The 20,807-nt window shown below is 39.5% G+C and overlaps 1 non-coding gene and 1 pseudogene across 1 annotated transcript; one reads left to right on the top strand and one right to left on the bottom strand.

Annotated features, from left to right (window-relative positions):
• Window positions 1-9,783: 9,783 nt before the first annotated feature.
• On the top strand, window positions 9,784-9,887 carry LOC139176192 (U6 spliceosomal RNA). Its single transcript, XR_011560647.1, has one exon. It is a non-coding gene; the product is annotated as a U6 spliceosomal RNA (small nuclear RNA).
• An 8,857-nt stretch (window positions 9,888-18,744) lies between these two features.
• LOC109568828 (G2/mitotic-specific cyclin-B1-like) lies at window positions 18,745-20,031 on the bottom strand (annotated as a pseudogene).
• Window positions 20,032-20,807: the final 776 nt, after the last annotated feature.

Consider the following 20,807-nt stretch of genomic DNA (forward strand, 5'->3'; position numbering starts at 1 on the left):
GTATTTATATTGAACAAAAATATTCTTTTGAAATTCTGATGCACATTTGCACCTCTAAGAACAAAGAAAAAAAATTTTAAACCTTTAATTTTTATAGTTGGCTTTTGAGAATCTTAAAGCATTTAAATTTTAAATTGTAGAGGTAAGTACAAGTAAACATTTATATAAGTGGTATATGTAATGATTTCTCTATAAAGCCATCTTTTTAAAGTTCTCTTTGGCTTTTTGAAAATGAGTAGAATAAGTCAAAAGGGCTGAAACTTCCTGGTATTTAAATAACTGTTCATTGATTGTAGTTTAGGTGTTTGAAGGTGGGTCTTATTGTAGTTTCGATGCTCTATTCTGATTTTTGCCTTTTCCCTTTTTTCTTCCTTTCCTGGGAAAAACTTGCTAAGCTGGGTGACTTAAAGGGATGTTGTTTAAGCTCTAGGCCTCATTTTTCTCATCTGGAATAAGTGAACTCCAGGTTCTTTACAGCTCAGACATGATAGGATTTTTCTGAAATTAATGCGATATGTTAATAGGCCCTTCTAACTAAAAATACTAAATTAAGCAATCCTTTGTCTAGCTCGTTTTATAGCTGACAGTGTGCTTTCACATCATCACATTTTGATAAATTAACCATTTCATTTGTAATGAAATACTTGAGAAAACAAAGCAAAAGCTATTCCCATTTGGTTACTTTACTAGTAGTATAAAACAGGGTAAAATAGTAATTGTTAAAGGAACTAAAAGGACTCTTCTGAAGAGTCTTCATCCTAGCAAAGACTTGGTGTTAAAAACAGAAACCATAATCCCAAGTTTGATGACCACTTCGAGTTAGCAGGGATGATACTTTGAGAATAAAATGTGGGAGAAGTCACTGAACTCCTATATTACATTTGGGGAGCTTTAAAGTTCAGTATCATCTAGCAGTTGGAGATCTGCCAAGTGGGCACTCATCATCATGACTGAACTGTTAGATAAAGAGTACTGGGGAATAGAAATTGATCCAGTGTTAGCCTCTGATAGCTCTGGAATGCCACCCGAAAGTCTAATGGAATTTTTGAAAACTACTCTTGAGATCAATATAAAACTGGAAGCTGAGAGGGAAATACACTATATTTTGAATGGAAAACCGCTCACATAGCATTCTCTCTCTAGAGTGAATCTATGAAGATCTTCATCACAAAATCATAGTATGGAAGATGGTCTTTTGCCCAGCGTCACCTGAAAAAAATGGATTCTTTCCTAGAAACCTGTCTTTCCTGGAAAGCTAACAGGCCCAAGGCAGACATGAGTGTGCTGAGTTAAGACCCCTACCTTACTTTTACCTTTGCGACAGGGTTTCCTGGTGACTGGATGAACACTCTGGGGCCTGCATTTGAATTCATGTTAGAATAGCAGTCAAAGTTTGTGTGTAATTGTATGTGCCAACTTGTCTGCCCTGGTTACACCTGGTTCTCAGGCCTTCAAACTGTACCACCGACTTTCCTGGGTCTACAGCTTGCAGACTACAGATCATAGGATTTCTCAGTCTCCATAATCACATGACCCAATACTTTATACATGTCTCCTACTGGTTCTGTTATATACATGTCTCCTACTGGTTCTGTTACTTTGGAGAGTCCTAATACAAGGTTATAGGCTACTGTTAAAAAAGTGAGAGTGAAAGTCACGCAGTCGTGTCTGACTGCGAACCCATGGACTATACAGTCCATGGAATTCTCCAGGCCAGAATACTGGAGTCGGTAGCCTTTCCCTTCTCCAGGAGTTCTTCCCAACCCAGGGATCTAACCCAGGTCTCCTGCATTGGAGGCGGATTCTTTACTAGCTGAGCCATGAGGGAAGTCCAAGAATACTGGAGTGGGTAGCCTATCTCTTCTCCAGTGGATCTTCCCAACCCAGAAATTGAACTGGGGTCTCTTGCATTGCAGACGGATTCTTTACCAACTGAGCTATGAGGCTACGTGCCCACTCTTAAGACGTTTTGAAAAGAAGTAGTGACAGGTATTGCAGAGAAAAATTGGAATTCCTGATGGAATTTGGAAATGATGAAACAATAGTGATTGATAGAAAAACAATTAGAATTATACATGGTCATGAAGAATTATGGTAGTGGTAAGTAAGATATTTGGTAATGTGAATAATTGTCAGAATTTATGTCTATGGCTACACAAAAATAGGAAAAATCTCTACCTATATGTAAGACTTGGGAGACTTTGCCTCGAGTCATGTGATAAAAGGTGCTGTCAAATACATTTTGGGACATCAGGCCTACCTGGAAGCAAACATTACAGGATCCATTTTTAGTGACATTTAAATGTGGAAACACATTCAACCTGAGGCCTGGAAGACACTTGAATCATCTTTCTTAGGTCTCAAATTTGGGTGGAGAAGCAGGATGTCACACTCCTTATCTTTAGATAACAATTCTAGCCAGCTTTGTTGGGAAGAGAGGGATCAGTTCAAATCTGAGCTGGAATTGAGTTTACAGACCTGAGTAAAGTTCTGGGCAATGGAAATAAATACATTCCTTATCTGTTAGTCATGTTCAGTTCAGTTCAGTTCAGTTGCTCAGTCGTGTCTGACTGCAACGAAATGAACTACAGCACTCCAGGCTTCCCTATCACCAACTCCCAGAGCTTGCTCAGACTCCTGTCCATCGAGTCCGTGATGCCATCCAACCATCTCATCCTCTGTCATCCCCTTCTGCCTTCAATCTTTCCCAGAATCTGGGTCCTTTCCACTGAGTCAGTTCTTCCCATCAGATGGCCAAAGTATTGGAGTTTCAGCATCAATCTTTCCAATGAATATTTAGGAATAATTTCCTTTAGGATTGACTGGTTTGATCTTGCAGTCCAAGGGACTCTGAAGAGTCTTTTCCAACACCAAAGTTCAAAAGCATCAATTCTTTGGCACTCAGCTTTCTCCATGGTCCAACTCTCACATCCATACATGACTACTGGAAAAACCATAGCTTTGACTAGATGGACATTTGTTGGCAAAGTAATGTCTCTGCTTTTTAATATGCTGTCTAGGTTGGTCATAGCTTTTCTTCCAAGGAGCAAGCATCTTTTAATTTCATGGCTGCAATCACAATCTGCAGTGATTTTGGAGCCCAAGTAAATAAAGTCTGTCACTGTTTCCATTGTTTCCCCATCTATTCACCATGAAGAAATGGGACTGGACGCCATGATCTTAGTTTTTTGAATGTTGAGTCTTAAGCCAGCTTTTTCAGTCTCCTCTTTCACTTTCATCAAGAGGCTCTTTAGTTCTGCTTCACTTTCTGCTATAAGGGTGGTGTCATCTGCTTTTCTGAGCTTATTGATATTTCTCCCTGCAGTCTTTATTCCAGCTTGTGATTCATCCAGCCTGGCATTTCACATGATGTACTCTGCATATAAGTTAAATAAGCAAGGTGACAATATACAGCCTTGATGTACTTCTTTTGCAACTTGGAACCAGTCTGTTGTTCATGTCTGCTGCTGTTATTCCTGACCTGCATGAAGCTTTCTCAGGAGGCAGGTAAGGTGTTCTGGTATTCTCATCTCTTTAAAAGTTTTCCACAGTTTGTTGTGATCCACACAGTCAAAGGCTTTGACATAGTCAATAAAGCAGAAATAGATGTTTTTATGGAATTCTCTTGCTTTTTCTGTGATTCAATCGATGTTGGCAATTTGATCTCTGGTTCTTCTGCCTTTTCTAAATCTAGCTTGAACATCTGAAAGTTCTCAGTTCACACACTGTTGAAGCCTAGTTTGGAGAATTTTGAGCATTTGTTAGCACTTGAGATGAATATAATTTTGTGCGGTAGTTTGAACATTCTTTGGCATTGCCTTTCTTTGGGATTGGAATGAAAACTGACCTTTTCCAGTCCTGTGGCCACTGCTGAGTGTTCCATATTTGCTGGCATATTGAATGTGGCTTTCACTGCATCATCTTTTAGGATTTGAAATAGCTCAGCTGGCATTCCATCACTTCCACTAGCTTTGTTCATAGAGATGCTTCCTAAGGCCCACTTGACTTCACATTCCAGAATGTCTGCTGTAGGTGAGTGATCACACCATCGTGGTTATCTGGGTCATGACTGTGTGGATCACAATAAACTGTGGAAAATTCTGAAAGAGATGGGAATACCAGAACACCTGACCTGCCTCTTGAGAAATCTGTATCCAGGACAGGAAGCAACAGTTAGAACTGGACATGGAACAACAGGCTGGTTCCAAATAGGAAAAGGAGTACGTCAAGGCTGCATATTGTCACCCTGCTTATTTAACTTCTATGCAGAGTACATCATGAGAAATGCTGGGCTGGAAGAAGCACAAGCTGGAATCAAGATTGCTGGGAGAAATATCAATAACCTCAGATATGCAGATGACACCACCCTTATGGCAGAAAGTGAAAAGGAACTCAAAAGCCTCTTGATGAAAGTGAAAGTGGAGAGTGAAAAAGTTGGCTTAAAGTTCAACATTCAGAAAACTAAGATCATGGCATCTGGTCCCATCACTTCATGGGAAATAGATGGGAAAACAGTGGAAACAGTATCAGACTTTATTTTTTTGGGCTCCAAAATCACTGCAGATGGTGACTGCAGTCATGAAATTAAAAGATGCTTACTCCTTGGAAGGAAAATTATGACAAACCTAGACAGCATATTAAAAAGCAGAGACATTACTTTGCCAACAAAGGTCCGTCTAGTCAGGGCTATGGTTTTTCCTGTGGTCATGTATGGATGTGAGAGTTGGACTGTGAAGAAGGCTGAGCGCTGAAGAATTGATGCTTTTGAACTGTGGTGTTGGAGAAGACTCTTGAGAGTCTCTTGGACTGCAGGGAGATCCTAAAGGAAATCAGTCCTGGGTGTTCACTGGAAGGACTGATGCTAAAGCTGAAACTCCAGTACTTTGGCCACCTCATGCGAAGAGTTGACTCATTGGAAAAGACTCTGATGCTGGGAGGGATTGGAGGCAGGAGAAGAAGGGGACGACAGAGGATGAGATGGCTGGATGGCATCACCGACTTGATGGACATGAGTTTGAGTGAACTCTGGGAGTTGGTGATGGACAGGGAGGCTGGTGTGCTACGATTCATGGGGTCGCAGAGTCAGACACAACTGAGCGACTGAACTGAACTGAATAAAGTGGCAGTTAAAGGAACCTGGTATCTAAAGCTTTCTACCCTGGAAATTCTTCCATCCTCTCTCTTTAAATTCACTAGGAGAGATACTGAGACTTGGCCTTCAGTCCCTGCCCAGTAAATATTAACAGAAAGAGTAACTAATGCCAGGAGAACATGAGATCATTAACCAAGATAGCTAGACACCTAAGAAAAAAAATCACTGACAGACAAAAAATTGAACAATGTATAATGCTTAAAACAGAATTATTGGATCAGATAAATTTTAAACAATGTATTCAAAATAGTAAATGTATTACTAATATGATATAGGAATAAGAAATAAGGAACTAGGTAAAATATTAAATAGATATATAATAATTGAAATAAAAATATAATAGATGAATACTTAAATATATGTTTAAGTGAAAGAATTGAAAGATAAGCCATGTAATTCTAAATCAAAAGAAAGTTAGAATGCCTATAGCTGATTCATGTTGATATTTGGAGAAACCAATACAATTCCGTAAAGCAATTACCCTTCAATTTAAGAATAAATAACTTAAAAAAAAAAGTAAAGCTGGAGTATTTGATGAAACAGACTTAAAGTCAAAAATACCATAGCTGTTAAGCATATTATATGCTAGGAAAAAAGAACAGAGTGGAACATACAACGATTCTAAGCATGCTGCTGCTGCTGCTAAGTCACTTCAGTCGTGTCCGACTCTGTGCGACCCCATAGACGGCAGCCCACCAGGCTCCCCCGTCCCTGGGATTCTCCAGGCAAGAACACTGGAGTGGGTTGCCATTTCCTTCCCCAATTCATGAAAGTGAAAAGTGAAAGTGAAGTTGCTCAGTTGTGCCTGACTCTTAGCGACACCATGGACTGCAGCCTACCAGGCTCCTCTGTCCATGGGATTTTCCAGGCAAGAGTACTGGAGTGGGGTGCCATTGCCTTCTCTGATTCTAAGCATAGATGCATTAAAAACATAACTTCAAAAAAACCAAACAGTTTCAAAACATAAAAAGCTACCACCTATAGAACTGTGGGGGAAATGGATAGATTAATTGTGGTTGGAGATTTTAAGACATCCCTCTCAGAAACTGATTAACAAACATTGAATACATGAAAAGGAAATTAATAAATTAAAGTATATATGTGTATGATGGGCCTCCCAGGTGGCACTAGGTCGTAAAGAACCTGTCTGCCAATGCAGGAGTTGAGACACAGGTTTAATCCCTGGGTTGGGAAGATCCCCTGGAGGAGGGCTAGGCAACCGTCTCCAGTATTCTTGCCTGGAGAATCCCATGGACAGAGGAGCCTGGCAGGCTACAGTCCATGGGGTTGCAAAGAATCAGACACGATTGAAGTGACTTAGCACACACGCATGCACATATGTATGATACATATGTAGAACTGTGCACCCAAAAAAGAATACATATTCCTTCTGAACACAAGCAAAATCTTTCAAAAAAGGACCACAAAGGAAGTTTCAGTAAGTTTCAAAAGATTGGTATCAGACGATCTTTATACTGCAGTGAATATAGAAATTAATAACAAAGAGACAACTTAAAAATCCAATTCGTGTAGTAAAGGAAACCATAAAGGATATTATGAAATACTTGAATGACAACAAATATGTTAAAATTTGTGGAACAAATTAGCATAGTACACAACAAGCATAGTACTCAAAGTAAGATTGATTCAGTTCAGTTCAGTTCAGTCACTCAGTCGTGTCCGACTCTTTGCAACCCCATGAATCGCAGCACACCAGGCCTCCCTGTCCATCACCAACTCCCGGAGTTCACTGAGACTCATGTCCATCGAGTCAGTGATGCCATCCAGCCATCTCATCCTCTGTCGTCCCCTTCTCCTCCTGCCCCCAATCCCTCCCAGCATCAGAGTCTTTTCCAATGAGTCAACTCTTCGCATGAGGTGGCCAAAGTACTGGAGTTTCAGCTTTAGCATCATTCCTTCCAAAGAAATCCCAGGACTGATCTCCTTCAGAATGGACTGGTTGGGTCTCCTTGCAGTCCAAGGGACTCTCAAGAGTCTTCTCCAACACCACAAGTTCAAAAGCATCAATTCTTCAGCGCTCAGCTTTCTTCATGGTCCAACTCTAGCATCCATACATGACCACTGGAAAATCCATAGCCTTGACTAGACAGACCTTTGTTGGCAAAGTAATGTCTCTGCTTTTGAATATGCTATCTAGGTTGGTCATAACTTTCCTTCCAAGGAGTAAGCATCTTTTAATTTCATGGCTGCAGTCACCATCTGCAGTGATTTTGGAGCCCAAAAAAATAAAGTCTGACACTGTTTCCACTGTTTCCCCATCTATTTGGCATGAAGTGATGGGACCAGATGCCATGATCTTCGTTTTCTGAATGTTGAGCTTTAAGCCAACTTTTTCACTCTCCACTTTCACTTTCATCAAGAGGCTTTTGAGTTCCTCTTCACTTTCTGCCATAAGGGTGGTGTCATCTGCATATATGAGGTTATTGATATTTCTCCCGGCAATCTTGATTCCAGCTTGTGTTTCTTCCAGTCCAGTGTTTCTCATGATGTACTCTGCATAGAAGTTAAATAAGCAGGGTGACAATATGCAGCCTTGACGCACTCCTTTTCCTATTTGGAACCAGTCTGGTGTTCCATGTCCAGTTCTAACTGTTGCTTCCTGACCTGCATACAAATTTCTCAAGAGGCAGGTCAGGTGGTCTGGTATTCCTATCTCTTTCAGAATTTTCCACAGATTATTGTGATCCACACAGTCAAAGGCTTTGGCATAGTCAATAAAGCAGAAGTAGATGTTTTTCTGGAACTCTCTTGCTTTTTCCATGATCCAGCGGATGTTGGCAATTTGATCTCTAGTTCCTCTGCCTTTTCTAAACCAGCTTGAACATCAGGAAGTTCACGGTTCACATATTGCTGAAGCCTGGCTTGGAGAATTTTGAGCATTAAACACACTTAAATATTACATCAGAAAACAACATTAAAATTTGAAAAATCAACATAATCTACTATATTTACAGTCTGAAGAAGAAAATTCATTTATCATTTCAATTGATGCAGAAAAAGCATTTGGCAAAATTCAGCAGCATGTCATGACAAAAACTCTCAGAAAGATAATAATAAAGAGGAACTTTAAGTTATAGAAAACAACAGCTAACTAAAAAAATACAGTTACTATTACAGTTTATGGTGAAAGATTGAATGTTTTCCCCTAGATCAGGAACAAGGCAAGGATGCTCACTCTCACCACTTTATTTAAGTGTTAGAAGATTTAGCTAGTCAAATGAGGTAGAAAAGGGGATAAAAAGCATACAGATCATAAAGGAAGAAACAAAACTGTCCCTATTTCCATATGACAAGATAATTTCTGAAGAAAATGCAAGGGAATTGGCCAAAAAAAAAAAAAAGCCTAGAATTAATAAGTGAGTTCAGCAAGGTTGCATTTCTGTCTTTTTTTTTTATTTTTAAGGTTACATTTCTATATACTAGCACTGAACACATGAAAATTGAAATTAAAAATATAATACCATTTATAATCACTCAAAATTGTATACAGGACTTGTACACCGAAAACAACACAATGCTGTTGAGAAAGAAGAGACATACCATCACCATGGACTGGGAGACTCAACATTATACAGATGTCCTTAGTGTCTCAGCAAGATATTTTGTAGGTATAGATAAGATTATTTTAAAACTTCAATGGAAAGGCAAAGGAACTAGAATAGCTAACACAATCTCAAAAAAGGAGAATAAAGTAGGAGGACTCACTCTGTCCCATTTCAAGACTTATTATATAGCTACAATAATCAAGACTGTGATATTGGCAGAGGGACAGATACATAGATCAGTGGAACAGAATAGAGAATACAGGAGGAGAACCACACAAACATGCCCAACTGATTTTTGACAAAGGTGTAAAATCAACTCAATGGAAGAAAGATAACCTTTTAAACAAATGATGTTGGAGCAATTTGGACATTCATGGGCAAAAAAAAAAAAAAAAACCCTCTAAATAAACCTCAAAACAGAAATTAACTCTAATTAAATAACTTGAATGTAAAATGTAACATTAAAACTTAGAAAAGAATATAAGAAAGTCTTTGTTGCCCAAAACTAGGCAAGATTCTTAGACTTGAGAGCAGAAGCATGATACATAAAAAGAAGAACTGATATATTGTAGTTCAATTTTTTAAATGTTTACAAAAGATCTTTGTATGAGGATGACAAGACAAGCTACAGAATTGGAGAAAAATTTGCACGCCACATATCCAAAATAGCCTTGATATCTAGAATGTATGCTGCTGCTGCTGCTCCTGCTGCTGCTAAGTTGCTTCAGTCGTGTCCGACTCTGTGTGACCCTGTAGACGGCAGCCCACCAGGCTCCCCCGTCCCTGGGATTCTCCAGGCAAGAACACTGGAGTGGGTTGCCATTTCCTTCACCAATGCATGAAAGTGAAAAGTGAAAGTGGAGTCACTCAGTCGTCTCCAACTCTTAGCGACCCCATGGACTGCAGCCTACCAGGCTCCTCCATCCATGGGATTTTCCATGCCAGAGTACTGGAGTGGGAAGCAAACCCAAAAATCCAATTAGAAAATGGGTGAAAGATATGAACTAATATTTGGTCAAAAATGATATACAGATGACAAATAAGCACATGAAAAGATATTCAACGGTGCTCACTTAGCCAGCGCATATACTAAAATTGGAACGATACAGAGAAGATTAGCATGGCCCCTGTGCAAGGATGTGCAAATTCGTGAGGCGTTCCATATTTTTGTAAAGTAATTAGCCTCCAATTAAAATAAATAAATTAATATTTAAAAAGATATTCAACACAGTCAATCATTAGAGGACTACAAATTGAGCCACAATGAGGTATTCTTACACAACTATCTGAGTGACTAAATGAAAAATAGTGGTGATACTAAATATTGACAGGGATGTGGAGAAGCTAGATCATTTGTTTATACATTGCGGTGGAACTGTTAAACAGTATACTAATCTGGAAAACAGTTTTGGAATTTCTTAAACATGGAACTATCATCAGTTCAGTTCAATCGCTCAGTCATGTCCAACTCTTTACGACCCCATGGACTGCAGCACGCCAGGCTTCCCTGTTCATCACCAACTCCTGGAGCTTGCTCAAACTCATGTCCATCAATTCAGTGATGCCATCCAACCATCTAATCTTCTGTTGTCCACTTCTCCTGCCTTCAATCTTTCCCAGCATCAGGGTCTTTTCCAATGAGTCAGTTTTTTGCATCAGGTGGCCAAAGTATTAGAGCTTCAGCTTCAGCATCAGTCCGTCCAATGAATATTCAGGACTGATTTCCTTCAGGATTGACTGGTTGGATCTCCTTGCTGCCCAAGGGACTCTTAAGAGTCTTCTCTGACACCACAGTTCAAAAACATAAATTCTTTGGCGCTGAGCTTTCTTTATGGTCCAACTCTCATATCTGTATGTGACTATGGGAAAAACCATAGCTTTGACTAGATGGACCTTTGTCAGCAAAATAATGTCTCTGCTTTTTAATATGCTGTCTATGTTGGTCATAGCTTTTCTTCCAAGGAGCAAGTGCCTTATAATTTCATGGCAGCAGTCATCATCTACAGTGATTTTGGAGCCCCCAATAATAGTCTCTCACTGTTTCCATTGTCTCCCCATCTATTTGCCATGAAGTAACAGGACCAGTTGCCATGATCTTAGTTTTTGAATGCTGAGTTTTAAACCAGCTTTTTCACTCTGGTCTATCATTTTCATCATGAGGCTCTTCAGTTCCTCTTCACTTTCTGCCATAAGGGTGGTGTCATCTGCATATCTGAGATTATTGATATTTCTCTTGGCAATCTTGAGTGCAGCTTGTGCTTCATCCAGCCTGGCATTTTGCATGGTGCATATAAGTTAAATAAGCAGGGTGACCATATACAGCCTTGACATATTCTTTTCCCAATTTGGAATCAGTCTGTTTCATTTCCAGTTCTAACTGTTGCTTCTTGACCTGCATATAGATTTCTCACCAGGCAGGTAAGATGGTCTGGTATTTCCCTCTCTTGAGGAATTTTCCCGTTTGTTGTAATCTACATAGTCAAACGATGGTTTGTGATCTACACAGTCACACAATGGTGTGATCACTCACCCAGAGCCAGACATCCTGGAAGTAGAAGTCAAGTGGGCCTTATGAAGCATTACTATGAACAAAGCTAGTGGAGGTGATGGAATTCCAGATGAGCTATTTCAAATCCTAAAAGATGATGCTGTGAAAGTGCTGCACTCAATATACCAGCAAATTTGGAAAAGTCAGCAGTGGCCACAGGACCGGAAAAGGTCAGTTTTCATTCCAATCCCAAAGAAGTGCAATGCTAGAGATTGTTCAAGCTACCGCACAATTGCACTCATCTCACATGCTAGCAAAGTAATACTCAAAATTCTCCAATCCAGGCTTCAACAGTATGTGAACCGAGAACTTCCAGATGTTCAAGCTGGATTTAGAAAAGGCAAAGAAACTAGAGATCAAATTGCCACCATCTGTTGGCAATTTGCAAGAGATTTCCAGTAAAACATCTACTTCTGCTGTATTGATTACACCAAAGCGTTTGATTGTAGATCACAACAAACTGTGGAAGAGTTTTCCGGAAAAGCAAGAGAATTCCGGTAAAACATCTACTTCTGCTGTATTGATTACACCAAAGCATTTGATTGTAGATCACAACAAACTGTGGAAAATTCTTTAAGGGATGGGAATATCAGACCACCTTACCTGCCTCCTGAGAAATCTGTATGCAGGTCAAGAAGCAACAATTAGAACTGGAAATGAAACAGACTGATTCCAAATTGGGAAAAGAATATGTCAAGGCTGTATATGGTCACCCTGCTAATTTAACTAATATGCAGAGTACATCATGCAAAATGCCGGGCTGGATGAAGCACAAGCTGGAATCAAGATTTCCAGGAGAAATATCAATAAACTCAGAAAAGCAGATGACACCACCCTTATGGCAGAAAGTGAAGAGGAACTGATGAGCCTCTTGATGAAAGTGAAAGACCAGAGTGAAAGATCTGGCTTAAAACTCAACATTCAAAAAACTAAGATCATGGCAACTGGTCCCATTCTTCATGGCAAATAGATGGGGAGACAATGGGAACAGTTTAATTTTCTTAATTTTCTTGGACTCCAAAATCACTGCAGATGGCGACTGCAGCCATGAAATTAAAAGACACTTGCTCCTTGGAAGAAAAGCTATGACCAACATAGACAGCATATTAAAAAGCAGAGACATTACTTTGCCAGCAAAGGTCCATCTAGTCAAAGCTATGGTTTTTCCAGTAGTCATGTATAGATATGAGAGTTGGACCATAAAGAAAACTGGGTGCCGAAGAATTGATGCTTTTGAACTATGGTGTCAGAGAAGACTCGAGAATCCCTTGGGCAGCAAGGAGATCCAACCAGTCAATCCTGAAGGAAATCAGTCCTGAATATTCACTGGAAGGACTGATGCTGAAGCTGAAGCTCTAATACTTTGGCCACCTGATGCGAAAAACTGACTCATTGGAAAAGACCTTGATGCTGGGAAAGATTGAAGGCAGGAGGAGAAGGGGATGACAGAGGATGAGATGGTCAGATGGCATCACTGAGTCGATGGACATGAGTTTGTGCAAGCTCTGGGAGTTGGTGATGGACAGGGAAGCCTGGCATGGTGCAGTCCATTGGGTCACAAAGGGTTGGACATGAGTGAGCAACTGAGCTGAACATAGTCAAAGGCTTTGGCATAATCAATAATGCAGAAGTAGATGTTTTTCTGGAATTTTCTTGCTTTTTCAATGATCCAATGGATGTTGGCTATTTGATCTCTAGTTCCTCTGCCTTTTCTAAATCCAGCTTGAGCATCTGGAAGCTCTTGGTTCACGTACTATTGAAGCCTGGCTTGGAGAATTTTGAGGATTACTTTGCTAGCATGTGAGATAAATGTAATTGTGCAGTAGTTTAAACATTCTTTGGCATTGCCTTTCTTTGGGATTGGAATGAATACTGGCCTTTTCCAGTCCTGTGGCCATTGCTGAGTTTTCCAAATTTTCTGGCATATTGAGTGTAGCACTTTAACAGCATCATCTTTTAGGATTTGAAATAGCTTTTAGGATTGGAATATCATATAATCCAATAACTGAGCTCCTAGGCCTTTTTCCCAGAGAAATGCAGACTGTTCACAAAGAAATTTGCATATGAATGTTTATAACAGCTTTTTTCATAATAAAATTGTTTCCTAACTGGAAACAATGCAAATGTCCTTTAATGGGTGAACTATTAAACTGTGTCCCATCTATACCATGGAATATTTCTCAGCAATAATAAAGAATGAGTTATTGATTCATGAATCACCTGAATTAATCTCCAAAGAGCTATACTAAGTGAAAGAAAGCCAGTCACAATATAATAGATATGATACATCTCTGTAACATCCTAGAAATGACAAAATTATAGACATGGATAGATACTAGTGGTTGCCAGAGACTAAGGAAAGGGTAGATGTAGGACAGGAATGGGTGTGGCTATAAAAGGATCACATTAGAAATTGCTGTAGCATGAAAGTGTTCTGTGTCTTGACAGTAACAATGTTGATATTCTGGTTGTGGTATTGCTTTGCAAGGTACTGCCTTTGGAGGGAACTGGGTAAAAAGTAAATGAAATCTCTCCATATTATTTTTTAAGTGAAAGGTGTTCAGTTATGTCCGACTCTTTGCGACCCCATGGACTGTAGCTGGCTGGGCTTCTCTGTCCATGAAATTCTCCAGGCAGGAATACTGGAGTGGATTGCCGTTCCCTTCTTCAGGGGATCTTCCCAACCCAGGGATCAAACCCAGGTCTGCCGCATTGCAGGCAGATTCTTTACCATCTGAGCCACCAGGAAAGCCCCATTATTTTTTAAAGCAACACATAAATCTACAATTATCTCAGAAAAAATGCTTAATTAAAAAACAAACAAAATGCAGTACATTGTTAAAAAACCAAAACCAAAATGATGGAACTTTCATGGTGGTCCAGCGCTTAGGATTCCATGCTTTCACTGCCAAGGGCTGAGGTTCAATCCCTGGTCCACAAACTAAGATCCCATAAGCCACACAGCTTGGCCAAAAAAAAAAAAAAAACCTAACAAGCAAATTATATAAATGTGTTGGAAACAGAAAAAAGTCAAAGGCCAAAAGAAAACAAACAAAAAACAAAAAAGAATAACAGTACAAATTAATGAAATAAAGAACAAAAAGGCAATAAAGATTAACAAAATAAAAATTAGTACTTTGAAGATTAAGTTACACGTTTGACAAGACTGATCAAAGCAAAAAAGGAAAATGTGCAAATAAATAAAATACAGACAAGAAAAATGGCTGTATGTACAACAGAAACTTTTTATATTTCTGAATTAAATATATATTGAAAAATCTAGATGAAATGGATAGATTCTTGGAAAAACTTCAAAAATATACAATGGGGACTTCCCTGGTGGTCCAGTGGTTAAGAATTGCCTTTCAATGTGTGGGACATGGGTTCAATCCCTGGTCGGGGAACATAGAGCCCATATGCCATGGGGCAACTAAGCTGGCATGAACCTCAACTAAAAAAAATACAGTGCCACAACTGGCAGAAGAAAAGACAGAAAACCATACAGACCAAAATGTATTAAAAGAAATTTCAAAGAGAATCAGACACATAGGTCTCAAAACCCAGGTGTTTCTCAGATAAGTTCTAACAAATTTTGAAGGAACAGTTTATTCCTATCTTATACAAGCTTTTCTAGAGGGTAGAAAAAGATAGAAAACCTTCCAGTTCAATGTGAAAGCCTTTTATAATTTTGATTCCCAAACCTGGTGAGACTAATTCAGGTAAAACAAAATTATAGACATTTTTTATGAACACAGATGCAAAAATTCTAAATATTGTATATCTAAATCCAACTCTTATATTTAAAAAATACATTGAGAATGAATAGAATTTATTCTCAGAGTATAGTGATAGTTCAACATAGGAAAAATTTATCAGGGTAATTTGCTATATTAAGAGGAGAAAACTATATATTATCTTGATAGCTACAGAAAATTTTTTTATAAAGTTCAATATCTATATATGATAAAATTATAATTTTTATAATTACAAATCAGTAATAAAAGATTATTTCTTTAATTTGATAAATTGTTTACCAAAACCTTATAACAAATGCTATTCTTTTTTTTTAAGATTTTTTTTTGATGTGGACCATCCTTAAAGTCTTTATTGAACTTGTTACAATATTGTTTTAGTTTTATGCTTTGGTTTTTGTCCTCAAAGCATGTGGGATCCTAGCTCCACACCAGGGATTGAACTTACACCTCCTGCATTGGAGAACAAAGTCCTAACCACTGGACTACCAGGGAAGTCCTCCAAATGTCATTCTTAATAGAAAATTTTAGATGCGTTCTCTTTAAGACTTTATTTGGGAACCAAAATAAAGATTCCCACTATGATTGCTACAATTTGATGTGGTACTGAAAGTCTTGGCCTAATGCTATAAGGAAAGACTAAGAAATATTAGGTGTAAAGAAGGGAAAGATATAACTGTCATTATTTGGAATTGCTACAATCATTGACTTTAAAACAGCAGAATAAACAAAACAACTGAAGCTAAAATGAGGCTGTAGCTGGCTTGTCAGACACAAGTAAATGGCATACTGGTTAATAGAATCTGCCCTGTTAAAAGATTATCTTTGGACTCTCAGCCTTAAACCACAAGACAGCCTCCTCCATGAGGAAATTTTGTACAGCTGCTAAAGGAATAAATATTCTCAATGTGCTGCTGCTGCTGCTGGGTCGCTTCAGTCGTGTCCGACTCTGTGCGACCCCATAGACAGCAGCCCACCAGGCTCCCCCGTCCCTGGGATTCTCCAGGCAAGAACACTGGAGTGGGTTGCCATTTCCTTCTCCAATTCTCAATGTAGTTAGGTCTATTTACTCCTAACTAACCATGAGTATTTTGAGGACAAGAACTTTGCTGTTGAGAGGGAAAGTTGATGAAGTCCCAATCAACTGGTATTCCTTCAAGAATGGAGATATAAACTTCCAGCTGGAAAATAAATGAGTCATCTGCCAGGAGGAAATATATAGCATGGGGAACACAGTCAATAATATTGTAAAAATGTTGTATATGGCAAAAAGTAATTAGACTGATCACATTGGTCATTTTGCAATGTATAGAAATATTGAATCACTATGTTGTACACCTGGAACTGACATAGTGTTGTAGGTCAATTATACTTGAGTTAAAAAAAATAACCATGATCAAATGGATGTGGAGGCAGGGAAGTCTGCCAAATTCCTGTTAGCAGCATCCTGTTCCTAAACATAATTAGATAAAGTTGTGGGAAAAAGTTGCATTGAAGTCTCACTCAGCTATAGTGTCTGTATTCCAGATCCCAAGTCCAGCTCAAAGGCCATCAGACAAGACAGAAATCACCAAAGCATAACAAAAATGTGATGCTATCTCTGAGGGTGGAATTGTGGGTCATTTTATTTTCTTCCTTATACTCTTATGTATGAATTACTTGTATAATAAAGAATGGCATTAAAAACAACAACAACAACAAAAATGAAAACAGAGTCATCGATATGGAGATAAAAACAGGTGGTTGCCTAACGAGAGCAGGGCTTGTAGAGGCAAAATAGTGGAAGGGGATTAACAGGTACAAACCTCCCATTATAAAATATAAGCCACAGGGATGTAATACATAGCATAAAGAATATGATCAATAACATTTTAATAACTATGTTTGGGGAAAGATGGGTACTAAACTTATCATGGTAATTATTTCATAATGCACACAAATGTCAAATCCTATGTAGTATGCCTGAAACTTACATAGTATTGTACATCAGCTATATTTCCATAAAAAAGAAAACAAAATGCGGAACTCCTTTTTCAAAAAGCAGAAAAGAAATAGTGCTATTAAAAGTACTAAAATGTAGAGGTTTTTCCTTCCTTCCAGGATCTTCTTGATGTGTCCTGGCGTTTTTATTTAATGTTGGTCTGCTGCTGCTGCTAAGTCGCTTCAGTCGTGTCCGACTCTGTGCGACCCCATAGACGGCAGCCCACCAGGCCCCGCTGTCCCTGGGATTCTCCAGGCAAGAACATCGGAGTGGGTTGCCATTTCCTCCTCCAATGCATGAAAGGGAAAAGTGAAAGTGAAGTCGCTCAGTCGTGTCCAACTCTTAGCGACCCCATAGACTGCAGCCTACCAGGCTCCTCCGTCCATGGGATTTTCCAGGCAAGAGTACTGAAGGCAACTGGAGTTGCCTTCTCCCAATGTTGGTCTAAGCAAAGAAAAATTAAAATAGTAAATTATGAGCTTGAATTTTATATTTGATTTTATATTGTGCAGTGGCAGTTTTAAATGCAAATATCAGAGGGTTTTACTGCATGTAGAATTGCCGAAATTATATAGTTCTGCTTTGAAACTCATATACACGTATGCATTTCATTCTTACATGAATAGTGGAAATACTGCAAAAAGTAACTCAACAGATTTTATTTCACTTCTTGATGAGCACATGTTCTACCAATATTCTTTGACTTACTGATAAATGAGAAAGGCCTGAAAGGAAAAGAATTATGGGTTGCCCTGTTTTTCCCTTTCCTTTTATATCGCCAGTTTTGGCAAGTCATCAGTTACTACAAGGAAGTCACATAAATAAGAATATGCTAGGGTTCTTCCATTGTCTGCATTTTTTTATCTTGTTTTAAGTATTGTTTTATTTTCTTAACTAATAAACAAAAATTAGATTTTGAATATAAATTAAAATTCTTGTTTTTCCAAGTGAAAATGCTGATGCTAGCTAAAGTTGATAATATAAGAAAGCAGTAGAAGTAGATTACTTAGAATTATGGTAGCAACCACCAGAGGAAATAGCAATCAGGAGGACTAGGAATGAGACGGTAGACTTTTCCTTACGTAGAACTAGGCAGCAGAGTCTCTTAAGATGACTTGGGCTTACATACAGTATGATATGTAAAACACATCAGGATTTTAAATGCCTTCAAGAGTTTAGTAAATCATCTTAAGTAAAGCCAGGCACATAAAACAAAAACCCAGAAGAACCAATTGTATATATTAGCTGGGTACCCAGTAACTGAAAATTGTTTGTTTGTTTGTTTTTAAACAATTGTTGTTTAAAACAGTTGTTTTTAAACAAACAACTTTTATCCTCAAGTGGAAAGTTCGGTTCAGTTCAGTCATTCAGTCGTGTCTGACTCTTTGTGACCCCATGAACTGCAGCACGCCAGGCCTCCCTGTTCATCACCAACTCCAAGAGTCCACCCAAACCCATGTCCATTGAGTCGGAGATGCCATCCAACCATCTCATCCTTTGTCGTCCCTTTCTTCTCCTGCCCTCAATCTTTCCCAGCATCAGAGTCTTTTCCAATGAGTCAGCTCTTTGGATCAGGTGGCCAAAGTACTGGAGTTTCAGCTTCAACATCAGTCCTTCCAAAGTGGAAAGTAGCCACGTTCAAATGAGTGAAGAGATAAGTAAAAAGGAATAAAACTGTATTAAAAGTAAATGAATGTAGCATATAACACGCACAGATGGCACATGGTGCCAGTTTTATTTGCAGATAGTATTCCAAAGTTCACAAGTTACACCGTTGCCACAGCCTTGGCTAAATCTTGAACTAGTGCAGAATTCAGCTGTGCTGATCATGCTTAGATGTGGCATACTTGTTCTTAATAGTCATGTGCTTTGTAAGCCCACGATTCACCATGACCGTATTTTTGCCAGGTGTTGCATAACAACAAGAAGGGATTCTTCAGTGTATGACAGGTAATGCTGTAGAGATGGTGTCCGTTCACCATTATGAAGAATTTTCAGTGCTAAGCAAAAAGCTCCTGCTGCAATCCGAGGAGGAAAGTACTCCATATCACAGTCCAGCATAGTTAGTTCCATCAGATATTTGGCCAGAGTATGTAGCTCAACATTAACCTCTCCAATCTTAGATGCTCTCTGAAGGAAATGCAGGGGTAGAGGGTGACCCTGACTACAATTTACAGCTCTTAGAATCTTCATTTCTATCTGTCTGATTTGGAACTTGGTGTAAGTGTTGTCAGTCACAAAGGCAAAGTCACCGATTTCTGGAGGGTACGTTTCCTCACATTTGCTTGGAACAAACATGGCAGTGACTCCAGCCAGCTGCAGCATCTTCTTGGGCACACAATTATCCTACACGAACCAATCAATTTTGGAACAGTCATGTACCTGTTCTCCTGCAGTAACCTGAATTTCATTTGAACATGCACTAGCCAGTCAATTAGGATGGCTCTCATGTTTCCAGTGACTTCACGACCCATTGGGTATTTTGGTTTGACTGCTTGCTCTTCCTCAAGTTGTCTCAGATAAGCATAGATGTCTTTTACATATTCACTACAGAGGTTTGGATCCACTCCGTCTTCTGCATCCACATCACTCACTGCAAGAATTACATCCAAGGAAGCCTGACACAGATATTCTTCTGCAGGGGCACAGCCAGATGTTTCCATGGGGCTTGGAGACGGAGTATCAACCAAAATGGGCTCAGGGGAAAGTTTCTCTTCCTTAACAAGCTCTGATTCTGTCTCCGGCCTCAGCTGGGGCTCCGGCATATGTACAGGAGCCTTTTCCAGAGATTTTGCTACTTTTTTAGCAGTAACTTTTCCTGCAGCTAAAATTTTTGCTTCCTTTTTCAAGGGCAGTTTGGCCTGTGGCTGTTTACTGACTTTGTTACGGATGTCTCCAAGAGCTGTTCGGGGCCTCAGCCCAGGCTTAGAGGTTGCAGCAGTAGCCACAGGCAAGCGCTTTGCCCCTGCCATACTGATTTTCAGCTTATTTTCAGCATTAGTCTTTGTGTTCCTGGTGATCCGAAGCACCATGGCTTCTTCTGCAACAGGCAGCACTCAGTGAGGGGAAGGAGAGCACTGGAGCCCCAGACCAGCCTGGAGCTTGATGGTTGCACCACAGGCCAACCCACTGTCTGCATTTTAAAAGGTTTTTTGTATTTTGCTATGGTGTGTCTTCATTGTTACACGTGGGCTTTCTCTTGTTGCGGTGTGCAGGCTTCTCATTGCAGTGGTTTCTCTAGTTGGGGAAGAAGGATTCTAGGCATGAGGGTTTCAGTGGCTGCAGTAGGTGGACTCAGTAGTTGGCGGCACATGGGCTTAGCAGCTCCTCAGCATGTGGGATCTTCCCAGACCAGGGATGGAACCTGTGTCCCTTGCATTGCAAGGGGGATTCTTAACCACTGGGCCATCAGAGAAGCCCTGCATTTCTTAGAATGCCATTGCCTTCTTTCTGTGTTAGAAGCAAGTTCCGGTTTGAACAGAAAGCACACCCTGTCAGGATAGTCAGCACTCCTGCTTATGCAGTTGTAGACATCATGAGTTTGCCTTGTACTGGCTTTGAGTCTCGTGAATTAAGGGGCATCATAGGTCCATCGGAATTCACCACCTGTGTAGTACTGCAGAGGTTGTACGGGAGTGAGACAGCAAGGAACACCATCTGCTCATAAAGTTACTAAGAATTTTAAGGCAATTCTCTGGCGGTCCAGTGACTTGGCGCACTCACTTCTAGGACCCAATTCCATCCCTGGTCCTGGAATTAAAACACCAATACAGTATACTAACACATATATATGGAATTTAGAATGATG

Source organism: Bos indicus, chromosome 15 (assembly GCF_029378745.1).
Source record: "Bos indicus isolate NIAB-ARS_2022 breed Sahiwal x Tharparkar chromosome 15, NIAB-ARS_B.indTharparkar_mat_pri_1.0, whole genome shotgun sequence".
Classification (NCBI taxonomy): Eukaryota; Metazoa; Chordata; class Mammalia; order Artiodactyla; family Bovidae; genus Bos; species Bos indicus.